Source organism: Cricetulus griseus, chromosome 2, assembly GCF_003668045.3.
Source record: "Cricetulus griseus strain 17A/GY chromosome 2, alternate assembly CriGri-PICRH-1.0, whole genome shotgun sequence".
Classification (NCBI taxonomy): Eukaryota; Metazoa; Chordata; class Mammalia; order Rodentia; family Cricetidae; genus Cricetulus; species Cricetulus griseus.
In genome coordinates this window covers 440,496,124-440,506,224 of record NC_048595.1, presented here as the reverse complement: position 1 = coordinate 440,506,224, position 10,101 = coordinate 440,496,124, and positions in this window count along the sequence as shown.

Sequence of the window (10,101 nt, the reverse complement as noted above, 5' to 3'; positions counted from 1 at the left end):
ATGAGGCAGAATCAAGACACTGGCCTATTCCAGCCACGAAGGTGACATCTGAAGAGTGTTCTACATGGAGTGCTAGTGTCATATGCTAGGACATGAAGCCAGTGTGGTTGGGACAGCTATGAAGGACAGAGTGGATGGTAAACCCAGCAGGCTTCAAGAGATCTTTATTCATATGCAATAGAATAAATGGGTGCCTTGAGGCCTCCATGGAAATTTATACATCCAATGTTTTAAGGCTGGGCGCTGGTGGCACACACCTTTAATCCTAGCACTTGGGGAGCAGAGGCAGGCGGATATCTGAGTTTGAGACCAGCCTGGTCTAAAAGAGCTAGTTCCAGGACAGGTTCCAAAGCCACACAGGGAAAACCTGTCTCGAAAAGCCAAAAAAAAAAAAAAAAAAAAAAAAAAAAAAAAAAAAAAAAAAAGGTTTAGTGCTAAGGAGATGGCTGAGTGGACAAAGCCTTTGGCATCAAAGAATGGGAACCAGAGTTTGGATCCACAGCACCCATGAAAATGCTGGGCAAGTGCAGCAGCCCACCTGTAATCCCAGCAGAGACATGAGATTCTCCTGGCAAGCTGGCTAGGGCAGTCAAGTCAATTGGTGAGATCTGGGTTCAATCAGTAGGCCCTGCCTCAATGGATAAGATGGAAAGCAATGGAGAAAGACACTGGACATCACACATGTAGCATGAATCTAATTGGTCTTAATAATAAAAACCCACAGTCAGATATCAGGATAAATGCTGAAAGATCAAAGAAGCAGAGTACCCAGCCACTAGTTCTTATCTCTATTGAATCCTCAGACCAAAGGGGTGATCCTATCTTTACAAAACCTCAAACTGTGAGCTCCTGTCTCAAGTCTTATAGTCCTTTCTCCACCCAGCCAGTCACTCGGGTCTTCACCTCCCTAGTGCTGGGATTAAAGGCATGTGACTCCCAAGTACTAGGATTAAAGGTATGAGTATAAAAGAGAAACAGAGCCAGGAGATGGTGGCCCAGGGTGGCCTTGAACTCACAGAAATCGGTGTGCCTCTACCTCCCTAGTGCTGGGATCAAAAGTTCATGCCACCACTTCCTGGCCTCTATGGCTAACTAGTGACTTAGCTCTGCACTCTTACCTTCAGGCAAGCTTTATTTGTTAGATCTCAAACAAAATATCACCACACGCACACATGCATACAAATATGTACACATGCACTCTATAGCCATGTGTGCCCCTACACATACGGCCACATGCACCATACGCACGTCTACAAGCACAAAAATTAAAACTCAAAAGAAGAGAAAGCTTCCAGGGAAATATAAAACACTTGGTAGCCAAGCCCCTTTCCTTTGGGCTTGAGGAGGTGCGTCTGGCATTTTTGTTTGCAGTAAATTCCTGGGCATCTTCTCTGACAAAGCAAATCAAGGCACAGGAACTTCTCAGGAAGGGCGTACCTGGGCTCTTCTCCACACAGACTGGTGATGAAGCGGAAGGCGTCTGCCATGTTTGCCCACCCAGGAGGGTCCTGATATTCTCCACCAAAGAAAACACCTTGAATTTCAAGTGCCTCACTTGAAAAGTGCAGCATGTTCTTCGTTCTGCACACCAGAGATTTCAGCTTTGCTGGAGCTCCAGACTCTAAGGCACAAGTTTCCTTAGACTTCTTTCAAAGAGCTGAAAACTGTCACTTTTGGCAAATGATTGGCAGCCATTCCAGTCAGAGCCATAGGTGTTAAGCTACTGATGGAGCGACTGAGAGAACCAATTACTGTCTGAAAATTCAGAAGAGAATAATTGCCACCTTGAGCACACCAGAAAAACACTCCATGATAGTCCGCATCTTTTCAAACGTGTGAGGAAATGGAAGAGCTTGCCTTCAAGAGCTTTTTCTTATAAGGCTTTGTGGGCATCGTGAATTTAAAAATATGTCAAAAAGAAAGCTGTATTTTCTTATTTGGAAACGAATACTTATTCATTGTAGAAAATAGTGCAGATTTTGAGCCAGAAACCAAGAGGGAAATGAAATCAGCAGAGATTTCAGCTCCCATGAAAATGTGTGTTTCTCCAAGTAACTGATATCTAGGCATTACAGAAGTGTTTGTGTGTGTGTGTGTGTGTGTGTGTGTGTGTGTGTGTGTGTGTGTACAGATGTGTGTGAGTGTGTGTACACAAATGTATGTGTGTGTACAGATGTGTATGAATGTGTCTGAATGTGTGTGTGTATATACATATGTGTGTGAGTCTGAATGTGTGTGTGTGTGTGTACAGATGTGTCTGAATGTGTCTGAATGTGTATGTGTATACACAGATGTGTGTGAGTGTGTCTGAATGTGTGTGTGTGTGTATACACAAATGTGTGTGTGTCTGAGTGTGTGTGAGTGTGTTTGAGTGTGTGTCCTTTTGCAGGTGTACATGCTCATGGGGTTTCTGCAATAGTTTATTGTCAATGAAACATAACCTAGCATAGCCTAGGAGAAGGGGCTGAGTAAGTCTGTGAGAAATTATCTTAATTATGTTAATTCATGTGGGAAGACCCACTCACTCTGTGAAGTACCATTCTCTGGGCTTGGACTGGATAAGAAGGAGACATCTGTGCACTCAATTGCATTAATTTACGCTTTCTGCTCTTGACTGTGGATGCCATGTGACTAATTGCTTCAGGTTCCTGCCTCTTTCACTGCCCAGAGATGATAGATGTAACCTATCTATTGGAGTGGGGACCAAATAAAGCCTTTCTCCCTTAAGTTACTTTCGTTGGGGAATTTTATCACAGCAATAAGAAAACAAAACTAAGGCAGCTCCTTTCGGTTTTTGTTGTTGTTATTGTTTACTGTTTTGACACAAGATGCCATGTATCCTAACCTGGCCTCAAAAAGCTGCAGGTCATCTTGCTCTGCTAATCCTCCTGCCTCTGTCTCTCCAGTGCTGAAGCGAGTGGGATGCTCCACCACACCTGGCTCCATCCACTCTCACCATCACCTCGTCACCTTGTCCTTTTCCTTTGTCATGGCTGTTATCTTCACTCAAAACCATTTCCTATGAATTCCCGTGGGATCAGATCTTTTATTCTTCCTAAAGGATCCTGCCCCCACTCCCCCGCTGCAAGCTTAATTTTGATTTTTGTATTTAAATGTCATAAAACCAATTTTATTTGGATGAATGTCAGACATAGTCAAAACTGTCTTGCTCCTCTAGAACAACCTCTGGTGTGGCTGGTGGCTGATTTATGTCAACCCTGCAGAGAATCAGGTCCATTGAACTCCTGGCCACAGGCACTGCTTCCTCCAGGATTGCTGGGAGACAGATTTATGCCTCAGAAGAGTCACAAGGCTTTAGGTGAACAACATAAGGCGAGCCCGTCTGCTCCTGTATTCCTGCCCTTTCTTCTCCTTAACCCAGGAACAAAGTCGGCTTCTCCCTTCTGGGATGGAGGTGGAGTCAAGCCTGTGTTTTGTTTCTGCTGTGTGATGGGGACTTTCTCAAGGAGTCAGGAAGGAAGCAACTTGCCCTTTGAGACTCCCAGGGCCTATTACTTGGCCCACAGGATTTTCTGGAGGTGTCCGTTGGAAATAGAGTTGGGCAGAGGTCTGAAGGGAGGTGCACCACACCAGCAACATCTCTTCTTATTCTTATCGAGTATCTCCCACTCGGAACCCAGTGCTTGTTGTACTATTGCTGTTCAAGGACGTGTCTCTGAGTGCCTACACATGACAGCTCCAAAGGCTGCACAATGTGCCTTCCTCCTACAACATATAAAGAGGCATCAATCCCACACCGATTTTCTTTCTTATCATGACGTTAGGGCCCCAGTCTAACCATTCTGAAGCTCAGTTCAGAGTTATCTCCTCTACCTTTGGAACCACCGAGAGTGCCCTCTTCCCCAACGGAAGTCTGAATTCTCATGACATAGCTCTCCCCATTGTCACTCCCAGCCTCTGGCAGTCACTGCCTGCTTCCACTCTTTATAGCCTTGACATTTCTGGGACAGAATCATGCTGACTGTGGGATTTTGTGTCTGGTATCTTCCCTTTCACAATGTTTTCAAGCTTGCATGCATTATGCATAGTCCTTTCCATGGCCTGATAATAGATCATTGTGCAGATACAGATATATTTTGTTTATCCCATGGTTTTCTTCTTAAGAACAAAAGAGGTCTTCCCAGAGCCCTGGCAGAGCCCTCTTAGCATCTCACTAACTAAAAATGATACCTCATCCAAATCCTAGAGGAGTGATTAAGCTGTGGGTTGCTTCTTTGCTCTTTTGTTTGGGGGACATTCTTGTTCTTCAGAGTTCTCTGAATAAAACTTGGACTCTGTTGGCAGGAATGGGTTCAGGGAGCCATCAGGGATGGGCAGCATGGTGGACTACAGCACCCACTCCCTATGTTTCTGTTAGCTTTCCTTCTGTATCTATGGTGACTATGATGGAAATGAAAATGTAACAAGACTTTCCAATATGATAGATGCCGTGTACCAAAGAACACACAAGACCGGCTCCTCACAGTCTTAGTTTAGAAAAGGAAGCCTAAAAAAAAAAAAAAAAAAAAAAAAAAAAAAAAAAAGGAACCACAGTTCCTAAGCACAGAAATAAAAAAGGTGAGAGAGGGGAAAAGAAGCCTAGAGAGATGGCTTTGAATATACGGAAGCATACAGACGAGCTTTGTGGGTCAAGCCTGTCTAACCCACAGTAGTCCTCCTCGGGAGTGGTGGGAATAATTCTATGTACGCTCATGAGGCCACCTTGTCAATTCAGGGGAGTTCTCTGTATCTGAGAGAGCCATAGTATGCTCTGGGGAGCTGGGAGCTGCCACTGAGGCGGTCAGGCTGGCACTGAGCATGCCAGTCATGTTCAGAACGACAAGCTCCACCCCGTATTCATCTTGTGTTTTGACTCTTGCCTTTTAAGAGACAGGCTCTCATGTAGCCCAGGTTGACTTCAAATTCACCATGTAGCCGGGGCTGGCCTTGAACTCCTCTTACAGAATGTTGAGATTACAGGTTTGTACTGCCATGCCTGGCTCTGGCCCTGTGTTTTGTCTTCTGTGTTGTATAGTGCTTGACGTCTTTGGGCCTTGCTGATTTGGGAGCAGATGTCCTTCCTAGGTAGCTGGTTCCAGCATGTAGCTAACTTTCCTCTCCAGAGTATGCCTTCACACACCAAAGCCCCCACCCAACCACTTCCATTGTTCATTTCTCCAACTCCAGCAAATGTCCCCCATTCTTATGTGACCATCCAGATACCATACATCCGGGGACACAGCTTCCATCAGGAGCCTGGGGAAATTATTTAAACTAGGCCATTTTAGGTTTAACTTGCCCCAGCTTTTCTTTCCCTTGAAAACACAGGTTCCCCACTTCTTTCGGCTTCCTGATGCCCTGCTGGTGGTGCTGCCCCCTTGTGGCACTGCACAGTATGGCATACCTCCACATAGGAATTGTGGGCAACCACCTGCTCCCTACAAGGGTCACCCGATCCTCTACCCTTCCCACACCCAAGCAGTAACACATCCTACAACTTTTTGCTCTTTTATGATTTACTTATTTTTATTTTATGTGTTTGTGCTGGTGTCTGTGTGTATGTATGCTCACCATGCGTGTGCCTAATACCCAAGGGAGCCAGAAGAGGGCGCTGGATCTCCTGGAACTGGAGTTACGAAGGGCTATAAGCAGCCATGTAGGGGCTCGGAACGGGATCCAAGTCCTTGGAAAAGGCAGCCGGTGCTCACAGTCACTGAGCTGTCTCTTCAACCCTGCACCCTATGTCTTAAAGGGTAACTCTGATGTAGGTTACCCAGAAAAGATAATTGGTGTGAATCATACTGAGACCTCAGCACTTTGTTACCCAATGGGGTTACAGGAGGACTAAGCACAGTGGACGTCATCACTCAGGCACACGTACCTAGCTCAAGCGCGGGCAGAAGCAGCTGTTGCTAAGGATGAAGCCACGGTCACTGCTCAGAGGAACCTTCAGGGAGGTGGTTTTTGTTTTGTTTTTTTTTCATGACCTTCTTTCCACTTAATTGACCAATAGTTAGTCCCAGTAGCTGTAGAACACGGTTTAGTTTCAGGACAACATTGTCCCTCTTAGCCAATGTCAATGGCCCTTCCTCCCTGATACAAAACGGGAGAACTGAGGTTCTGGATCCCAAGCCCTGGAACTTGTCTCCCTGGTGTGCCCTGGCTGGCTGTTCACACTGGTCTGGTGTCTGTGTGCTTAGTCGCTTTCTGACCCATTGTGAGTCCTGCCCCCCATTCGTTTCTGAAACAGAATTGAGTTCTTATCAAACCATTGCTTGACAAAAAGATTTGGATTCTATAAGCTGTTGGAGAGGCTTAGAGCAGCAAGTGCGTGTCACGTGGCCTGCGGTCCGCTTGAGGCCAGGAAGCTGCCTCTGCCTGGAACCCCTACAGACGTTTTCTTTTATTTCATTTCTGATTCCTTGTTGCCACACGGAGCATGCAGATGAAAGCGCGCTCATCTGATCTAAGTGTAGCTGCTGAGATAGCTGTGTCAGGTTTCTTTTTTAGTTTTAGCCCATTTTTTTTTCTGATGAATTCACTTTTTAGTTCTGTGCACACAGATTAATATTTTTGTTTTGTCTGATTGTAGGGTTTTGGCTTTTTCTCTCTCTAGTTTTCTTTTCTGGTAAGAAACCATGTTATTAGGATTGGTATTCAGCCAGCCTTGCTAAGAATGCAGACACCAAAAGACATAGACTGGAACAAAAATAACAAAAGAACAAAAAACAGAAAAACAACAACCCCCCAAACAAACAAACAAAACAACAAAACAAGCCAAAAGGGTTTATGAAGGTTTTTAGGTAACTCAAGTCACTTCTATGTAAAATTTGGATTCCAGTCATAAGGGTAGTGAGTTCTAAGCTTGGCCACATAGCCCTGTGACTTGCACTTATATCAGTTTCTTGTAAGTATAATTTGAGCCTGACTTGTCTGCTTCAGGATCTCCTAGCTCTGTATTGCCATCACACTTTGTCCTATGCTGTATCTCAAGAACAGCAATTTTAGAGCATTTTCACATGGCAGGGAAATAATGAGAAGTACTCGCTATTCTTGTCTGATATATTAAATCTTACAGGCAGGTCTAAAATAGCAAGTAAGAAGAGCATTCGTTGCTTTTGCAGAGGGTCTGAGTTCAATTTCTAACACACACACAGCAGCTTACAACCCGGTTCCAGGGGATCCAACGTCGACTTTTGTTCCCTGTGGGCAATACATACATACAATGCACAGCTATACATGGCGGTGAATACCCAGTCACATAAAATAAAAACAAATACATCTTTTAAAAATATTAAATAAATATAGACTATGATGAATGCTTACAAATGTGTACCATAGATGTAAAACATCGGAGTTGTTTGTAAACTGTTAAAATGCTAAAACATTTGCCAAGTACGAATTCAAGTAGTCTAGATTTCTTAAGATCTATGAAAAGATAATAAATCTGAGTCTATTAAACATGTTTTGCAAATTGTTGATATTACAAAACGTGATTACAAACATGAGGCGACCTCTCGATGAGTTTGAAAACAAACATTTTAAGGGGATGGGAAGTATCTGAAAATGAAAACTCACAGTGCATTTTAAACTAACACAGGCCAGTCGCTTAGAGGGAATGACTTCAGGAAAGAAGGACTAGGATGATGAAAGGTCATATCTGTCCGTTAATTTAAAATACCCCAGAGTCTGTAATTTGCATACGGGAAACTGATCTGACATTTGAGTTACAAAATAGTCGGCGTCTATCTTTGCTAGTCATCTGTTTCTGAAGCATGTCTTTGTGCTTTGATGCAGAGGCCCATCAATTAAAAGGCTATTTCAAGTAGAATTAGTAGTTGCAGCCTACTCATCCTGTCAATCAAGCGTGCCAGTCGGTGGGCGGGACTTGCTGCCAACCTCAAGGGACTTCCCAAGCTCCTCTGCATCAGCGGGCTGCTTCTGTGTTACTATCCAGCCCGCCTTAGACTTTTCAATTTTATTTAATTTTTTTTCAAGGGAAACCTTTAAAGATTTGGGGGTAAAATCTTAGACGTTTTATCTGTTAAGTCTGTGTTTAATGAAAGCACAGTTCTTTGCCTGGAGAAAAGCTGTGAATAGTCAAGCATATTAATTAGCCAATCAATGTTGAGAAATCCACAAATGGGGCTGAACACCAAGTCTAGATGGAAGAAGGATTCTAAAGAGGTTGTAACTGCTGTTTCAATGAGACCTCTTTTTAGGGGGTTGAGAGATGGCTCTGTGGGGCAAGCACTTGTTTGTAAGCATGAGGACAGGACTTGAGAACATAGATTTAAAGTTGTTAAATTATATTTAATTAAGTAACTAACTAAAAAGACTCGGGTTTATTTTTATTTTGTGTATATGTGAGTATATTCCACATGAGTGCAGGTGGAGGCCAGAAGAGGGGTCCTCTGGAGCTGAGGTCACCCCTCAAGGTGTTTGTGACTCACCCCGTGTGGATGCTGGGGACCAGACTTAGGTCTTCTAAGGAAAAGCAGCCTGCATTCTGGCCCCTGCTTGTTTATTTTCAGTTGTGTGTCTATGCATGGACCATGGCATGTATGTCTGTGGAGGTATGTATGTGGACAGCTTACAAGAGTTGTTTCTCTCCTCCTACCTTAGGGATCTAAGGCCATCAGACTTGGTGACCCCTAATGATATCTATAATATCTTTATAATATCAAGATAACTTCTTATTTTCTGTTGTGTACAGAAATTAAAATAAAGAAGTTTAAGTTTGAACACCTATCTCTTTTAAAGTTTTTTTGAATGAAGTTTGACACATAGTGGACAAAACGAGCTAGTTTTACAGCATATGGTATGTTTTGTTGATACAAGAAAAGATTAATGGTCTTAACATATAAAATGAAGCACATTGGATTTCTGACTTACTAAATATTCTGTATATTGTTAGAGAATATAGGCCACCTCTCTTATCAGTCACTAGAGAATAATCTTGAGACAGGCAAGTGTAGGGAAGACTCAGCAACCTAGGACCTAGCATGAGCCACACACATCCCCTTCCAGACAAAGCGCTTAGCAACCTGGGACCCCTGTGTGGAGCTATATGTGTACCCTGTGCCCAAAGCAGTTGGCCCCTCTGCCCTAATAGTTCCCTAACATTTTAGCAACTCACTTTTTGTGAACAACTGTATCCTAAAAATAAGGGCAATGTGCGGATCAACTCTGGATGACTTTTGAGTGCATGTATTATTAGGCACACTGTGTCCTCTGAGGGAACTTTTATTAGGAAAACAAGAGCAAAACCAAAAATCTATATATGATCTCTATTTATGCACGATCAAGTGCACATAGGGTTAAAACCAGCTGCATCATGGGAAAGAGCAGTGAATAAAGGTTCACATAGCCAAGTCTGTCAATCAAAATAGGGACCACGTACCCTCTAACTTTAGCAACCAGCATCTCTTCTTCCTCCTGCTCCCAAAAGGAAGCCTGGATAGTGACCAGATGATCCTGAGCCTCTTGCTTGCTTCGGGCCTGTGGAAGAAGTTCTCAGTGTATCCACTCCGTGTCTTTGAACTCTTTGCTCCTTTGCTATTGGTTATGTGATCCTTCATATCTTTGAACAAGACGCCAAGCTCCTGGAACACCCAGTCCAGATAGAACCCATCAGCAAAGATCTTGATTTCCTCTTCTTCATCAGGCTGAATCAGAAGCTAAGATGTCAGGGGCCAGGGAGATGGTTCAGTGGGGGAAAGAGCTTGCCGAAAATACAAGGATTCAGGCAGTATGCTGGCCTGCCCAGTCACCTGGCAGAATGCACTCAGACAGTACCCTGGTCAGCCCAGGGTTCCATGAGTCCTCGTAAAGGACCCCTTAAAAAGAAAGACCCCTCCACTTACGCTCTCTTTCCCATTCTCTTCCCCATGGTTCACCTGGGGCAGACAGGACTTTTCCTGTCTCCCTCTTCTCTTCTGCCCTCTCTCTGTCTCTGCATCTCTTTACCCCTTTTCTCTTTGCTCATCCCTTTCCTTTCTAATGAAACGTCTCACTTAAGCTCTGTCTGCCTGGCATGTTTGTCCCCTGCATCTGTAACCTTGCCCACCATGGAATCTGCCAAGATTCACCATGAGCTTT